This window comes from Alligator sinensis, unplaced genomic scaffold (assembly GCF_000455745.1).
Source record: "Alligator sinensis unplaced genomic scaffold, ASM45574v1 scaffold134_1, whole genome shotgun sequence".
Taxonomy (NCBI): domain Eukaryota; kingdom Metazoa; phylum Chordata; order Crocodylia; family Alligatoridae; genus Alligator; species Alligator sinensis.
In genome coordinates this window covers 634671-641527 of record NW_005841920.1, presented here as the reverse complement: position 1 = coordinate 641527, position 6857 = coordinate 634671, and the positions used below count along the sequence as shown (strand labels likewise).

General features: G+C 43.5%; 1 protein-coding gene and 1 pseudogene across 1 annotated transcript in view; one reads left to right on the top strand and one right to left on the bottom strand.

The window, feature by feature from the left end:
- Nucleotides 1-396: 396 nt before the first annotated feature.
- The window catches only part of TEC (tec protein tyrosine kinase), a 79603-nt gene continuing 73142 nt past the window's right edge, over nucleotides 397-6857 (top strand). Inside the window, exon 1 of the mRNA XM_014517651.2 lies at nucleotides 397-452. The gene's annotated coding sequence lies outside the window, so the exon portion shown is untranslated. The remainder of the gene's footprint in view (nucleotides 453-6857) is intronic.
- LOC102381542 lies at nucleotides 2529-4160 on the bottom strand (annotated as a pseudogene).

Here is a 6857-nt window from a genome sequence, read left to right as displayed (position 1 = left end):
CTTCTCCATACTAAATAAGCCTAGCTCCCTTGGCCTCTCCTCTTAAGTCATATGCCCCAGCCCCCTGACCATTTTTGTTGCTCTCAACTGGACTCTCCAATTTGTCTGCATCCTTTCTGTAATAGGGGGTTCAAAACTGGACACAGTACTCCAGATGTGGCCTCACCAGTGCTGAATAGAGGGGAATAATCACTTCCCTCGTTCTACTGGGAACACTCCTACTAATGCAGCCTAGTATGCTGTTAGCTTTTTCTGCAACAAAGGCACACTGTTGGCTTATTCAGTTTATTGCCCACTGTAAACCCCAGGTCATTTTCTGCAGAACTGCTGCTTAGCCAGTCAGTCTCCAGCCTGTACCAATGCATGGGATTGTTTCATCCTATTAAACCATATTTCTTAGTGTTTCAGATATGAACAAGATCATCTCTTTCCCCCTGCTCCCAGATGTGAAGGTAGACTTAATTTTTTTAAATAGTTGAAAAGTCTCTAGAATTATGTCTTTGATCTATTATATTACATTTTAATCATTTATTGTAATTTACATTTTTACCTCTTACCTATAATCCCAATCTAAAACTAACACAATATACAGGGAACCCATCTAATGTAAAACTAGTTTACTAGACCAGCACCCTTTTACATCAGGAGGAAAGTAGCTGGTGACACTGGCTGACAGGTGCAAGAGTCAGACGATCGCCACCTGTTCTATGAACATCAACAAATGCTCTGTTGTCTCTCACTGAGAACTAGCTTTTTGTCCTCTACTGTATAATTGACCACATCACTGGAATCAGCCAGAAGTACCCTCTGGCTAAAAGAATGGGAGAAACTAGGTGACAAAGCTGTTGAATGGAGGAAGTGAGGAATTACTCCCAGTGAAGAGTTAGCATCCATTTCTGGTTACAAATGCCACATGTGGTGGAGCCTGAACAGATTGAGAGTGGGTCACAGCAGATGCAACTCTCTCATGAAATCCTGGGGCCTCTATGTAGCTGACCAATGTGTTTGTTAGGAGGAGTAAACCATGGATCATCTCCTGTGATGCCCGATAGCTCCACAATGCACCCCACAAGATTTGGCAACACCAGCACCAGAAGCAGTGGCCTGTGCAGAATATTGGTAGCAGACCGTATAGAAAGGGGGGACTGGAGATTGGACAAGAGGAAGATTGTAAATTGAATATTTTGAATTTAGTAATGTGAAGCATTGAGAGACCTGGATGGTCACTCACGATGGCTGAAAATTAAGATGGATAAAACAGTATGTTGTTCTACAATATTCTGTTCAGTAAGTAGATGTGATTAAACTGCACTATCTTATGATTTGATGATAAGATCATGAGGAAGAAGCTAATTTCACCATTGCAGAAGTTCGAAGAAGCATGGAGAAAACCTTAACGAAGGGTTTTTAAACTTGAAAGCTTGCTAAAAATTTTTCCCAACTATTTAAGTTGGTCTAATAAAAGATATCAAGTTCACCCAAAGAACCTTGTCTGCCTGTGTCCTTAGACCAACATGGCTACAGCCTACACCCTGGAGAAAAGCTTGTATTTTTCCCCCTAATACGTTGTTTTGTTCTACATTAGACTAGTCCCCTGTGTGTTTTGTTAGTCTTAGATTGGCCTTAAATGTAAACATATTTTAATTTTTATGCAAACATTTATCTCAAATATGCAAAACACTTTCTGTTTATAAGGAAATAGAACTTTGTACTTTGTTCTGTCTGCACAAGGATTGTGAAAAGATGCCTGTAACTTCAGTGAACCAATGGTTGTTCTCAGTTGCTTTTGTCTGCTTTCTATTCTCCTTTTCCCTTTGTATGGCTGAAGTTTACTCTCTGGTTTAAAAAATGAAATGCTGCAAGTTTGTGTATAAAGACTTCATTATGGAGATTAAAAAAGGAGAGAGAGTATAGAGCTCAAATGGTTAAACAAGAGTAATACTTTGGCATGGCAAGGTGAAGCAGAAATTTCCTTCAAGGTGGCAAAAATAGATTTAACATATTTCATAGATGCTAGGGCTGGAAGGGACCTCGTGAGATCATTAGATCCAGCCCCATACCCAAAGGGCAGGAAGTCATCCAGGTGTTTCTTGAACATAGTCAGAGTAGGAGCTTGCACCACTTCTAGGAGGAATCCCGTCTGACTCTGGAGACTCAGACGGTAAAGCAGTTTTTCCTTATGTCCAATCTAAAATGGTCTTCTAGCAGTTTGTGACTGTTAGACCTTGTCTTCTCTGGGGTGCTCTGGTGAAAAAAAGTTCTGCCATTTCCTGATGTACACCCCTTATATACTCATAGGCTGCCACCAAGTTACCCCTGAGCCTTCACTTCTCCAGACTGAAGAGTCCCATGCCCCTCAGCCTCTCCTCATAAGGCCTCCTCTCTTGACCTCTGATCATGCACGTGGCTCTCCTCTGGACTTTCTCAAGCTTCTCCACATCCTTTCTAAGGTGTGGAGCCCAGAACTGGATTCGGTACTTCAGCTGTGGCCTCACCAAGGATGAATAAAGTGGGAGGATGACTTCTTGGGTCTTGCTTGAGATGCAAGGTGGAATTTTGCTTGCTTTGCTGGCTGCAGCATCGCATTGGTGGCTCATGTTCATCCTGTGATCAGTCATGTGTGAACCACTGGATATTTGTGAAGTAACACTTTTGCTCCTGCTCATGCCCTGCTCCGTCCGTCCCCTGGAGGCTGTCCACCTCAGAGCCTGGAGGCTGTTGTGGACCCCTATCACACTACCTCGAGAGACCTCTTGCATGGGCCCCAAGGGGTGACCCCATGGCTGGGTCCACCTTGCATTGGATGGCCCCAACCTTGCGGTGGGCCACCCATAGGATGACCCCAATGAGGTCCCGCACCCCCTGTTGGATTGTGGGACCAGCCAGAAGCTCCCAGGTAGTTGTGGCTGAACACCTCGGGGGAGAGGTTAGAAAGAACCATGTTATTAAAACCTTCCTGTATGCTCTCCAAGTCAAAGGCTTTGATCTCACGGGCTTGCTGCTCCAGCAGGCTCCATATCTGCTCGGTGCACTCATTCTGCAGCATTGGCATCTTATTCCCGATCTTCTGCTCTAGGAGGGCCCTGCAAAGAGACACCCTCTGCTTGAGCTCACACAGCTCCTGGTCGTGTTGGGCCTCAGCCTGCATCTTGATTTTACTCTGATACGCGTTCAGCAGCTCCAGTTCCTGTGCAGCTGCATCTTCAAAACCTGGCACTCCGCTTCCTGCCCCTTGTCCAGATGCAGAGCTTGTGTTGAGAGCGTTTAATTAATGCTGTGATTGTACTGCTCGGCGAGGATGGCCAGCTTGCACATCTGCTCCTTCTTGAGCCATTTCAGCACCGCTTTGTGCTTGCTCTTTGGCATGGTCTCCAGCAGATGGTTTCTCAAGGCTTTGTACTGCTGTGTCTGAATCTTGCATGTGTCCTGGAACTGCTTCTTGATATATAGCTCTTTGGACTTCAGGCTCTTGGGCTACTACCTGACCTTCATGACATGCTTGTACTGCAGTTCCCTCTCATGATGCTGCTTGTACTCCGGCTGGTTGGTGAGCTCGGTCTGGTGCTGCAGGTAGATTAGCTTGCAGTGCATTTTCTGGATGGTGCTGAGGTGGTGGAACTCCAGATTCTGCATGGATTTGTGTTGGCACAGCAGCATCTGCATCTTGTCCAGCTCCTCCCAAACAAGGTCTTGCTCCAGTTGTGGTGCCCAAGGAGCATTATCTGCTTGAAGTGGAGGCACTTCAGCTCCAGGTACTGCCGCTGGTGGTTCAGTAGGTTGACCTCCTCTTCTGGCTGGAAATGCTGGATGTTCTCCTCTGCTCAGAAAGCCACTCATGCTTCTCCTTCAGGTTGCTCTGGTTCTCATTCTTTGAGCTGCTCTTTGTGGAGCTTATATTCTCTCCTGCGATTCCAGGAAGCTGTTCAGTTCCTGCTTCTGTTGGACCTGAATGTGTTGTTGAAGCTTCTTCTCTTCATTAGCCATTGCTTTGGTCTCCTTTACTGTGGCTGCTTGGTGCTTTTTATTAGCTTTGCTATTTCAGCAGTAAAGTTGTTGTGCTGTGTTTCAAGATCTTTGTCCAACCTGAGGCTATGCTTATCCATCTCTGCCTTCAGTTTGTTTTCCAGTGCCATCAGTTGTTTCTGGTGCTGCCATCTCATGGATTAATTCCCTTCAGTCAATGGACCATGAATATATATGGGGACAAAATGGCAGTTAATTGGGCACAACTCTCCAGGAATCTCTCATGCTCTCCTCAATGCTGAATCTGGGCTCAAGAAACTTTTTATGATTAATGAACAATGGATGTCAATTTAACACATGCTCTCCAAGTTCATTATTCCCTTCCTTAGCTTAGAAAATCATTCTGACCCTCTTTCCTGTCTTGTAACTGTGATAGTACAGAAATTATACAACATCACTCTTAAACTACCTTTCTGATCCCCTGTCTTTTCACTTCTTCTGTTTAGAAAAGAGAAGACATAGAAATATGTAGGGTAGAAAAGCTGACATTCAGCTGGAATACGTGTGCAGTTTCTCTCTTAATGAGATGGGAAACAGGCAGTGGTGACTGATAACTGAATAGTAATGCCAGCAGTTTTAAATCACTTCATCTCAGGTTCTGACTTGGGCAATGTTTCATGGAAAGAATAAATACAAATGTGATATAAAATGCTACCCAAAACTAAAATAGTGAAATACAAGCCTGGGTTTGGGATTAGTTTTATAAGAGATAAAAAGAAAGGTTTTTTGTATTGGGGAGACAGGGCTTTCTTGAAAGTGTGGGAAAGGGCAGACCTGAGAGGGCTAAGAGAGATTAATCCCATTTTTTTTCTAATGGAGCTAACACAGCAGAGATCCTGCTGCACTGAAGTAGGGTGGTGGTATCCTTGAAAGGTGAGAAGATCATTCAACAATGAAGCCTCTGGAGGAGTTCTTAAGGATGATATCAGGAGTATAAACCCAGTCTGATACTGTTCCCATAAGCAGTAATTTATTACCCAGTAATTTATAAGCATTTAAAGTGGAAAAATCAAATGTTTGAGATGATCAGGCTGAGTGACCTAGATGATCCCAGTGAGATCTTGTTATAGCCAGTTTCACTAAACTGTTTAGGTCATGAACTTCAGATTCCCAAGGAAAAAATGTGTAAAACCTAGCACCCATGTCATGAGTTTTGCCCATCAGCCGCTAGGGGTGCAGGGCCCCAGAACCCTGCTGCACCTATTTCCTTAACAGCTGGCAGGTTTTGTGGCTGCAGCAGAGCCAAGCAGCCAGGCCTGCTGACTTGGCGGGGGAAGCAGCATGTCCTAGATTTCTTTTAAAATAATATGGTCACCCCCATCCAACTCTGTAAACATGCTGTGGAGGCCACTCTGTAGCATCCCTTGAGACCTTGGTTTTTGGTGTGCTTGAGAGTGGCTGCTGGGGATATCCTTGGAGCAGTGTCACCCAGCCTGTTTCCAGGTGTGAAGCATGTCAGTAGGAACTGGTAGATGGGGTATGTTTAGGAGTGTTCTGGCCAGAGCATGCTACCACTGTAGTGCAAACATTTTTTCAATGTCTTGTCAGAAATGGCCACTTCCTTGAACAATAGGATTCTGTGACAGGGGAAGAGAAACCCACACAATCAAGAAGCTACCACACTTTTATTTAATAAAACATGTGTTGGTTAAGAAGGAAAAGAATGTTTATCTTTGTCAGAGATAATACTTAAATGTCTTATATCAATGTGGTTTTTCAATCCTACATTTGGATTAATCACTGGCATAATTTGAGGTTAATTCCTCACAAAAGATCCTGTAACAATGTTAAAATGAAAAGAAAAATATAATTCCTCCAAGTATCTCTCCTGAAAAGCAATACCCTGTGAAAGTTTATGACCAAAAAAATCTCATATAACTAATGTCTTTTTGGTGTAATCCTTATTGTAACAAACACAGCTCAGGTATAGAGTAAAAGGAAAAGCATTTTTTTTGTAACTGGCTAAAATGGTAAAAATACAAAACTCAAAATAATAGATTAAATTTATGCTCAATATACAATAGTATTAGTTCTATGACTCATATTGTAACCTAACATTAGTTCTAGTGCTTAATCCAGGATGTTAGTTGTAGCAGGCCATACTGTTGCTTTTTCTCAGCTGAAGCTGGCTGTACTAGATTTAAACTGGGAGGATGTGGTATTGGAGGATGTGGTGTTGGAGCACAAAAAAAAGAACAGTGTATCAGCTCTGTGGCACTGTCCTTTAAGCCCACTCTACATGATAGTGAAATCAACTGGTTACAATGTTAATCTTATCAGCATTAGATTACTGGCATCTCCGTTAGAGAGAAGGAAAAAGCATACTGTTACGGAGAGCCTGGAGTGTCAGAAAGTTAGGGAAACAGCAGGTATTTCACAAACATAAGATTTTGGCTTATTTCTTAAGATTTAAGTGGATATGCAGGGAGTCCCTATTTATTTTACAAAAAAGGGACATATCCTGATGAAATGATGTAGTGGAAACTTGACAAACAGGAACTTGTAGTGTTTCCTGTCCCTAAAATCATCTAGCCCACTCGTTTCAGTATCTGCACAAGCATGAGGGGCAAGGTTTGAAGTCAGTCTTGTCCATGCATGCCAGGAAGCAATACTTATCCAGGGAAAATACATCCAAATATTCCAGGATAACATAATGAAGACATTGAGGGCACATCCAGACGAGCGTGCATGTGCCTCTTGCCCGGTCTCAAACCCCTTTGAGGCAGGGCAAGAGGCACAAGTGGGAATGAAAAAATGTTCCCTGCACTGCAAACTTGCTCCAGTGCCAGTAAGTAAGAGGTTGGGGGGGCTGGAGGAGGGGGGAGGGGACCGTG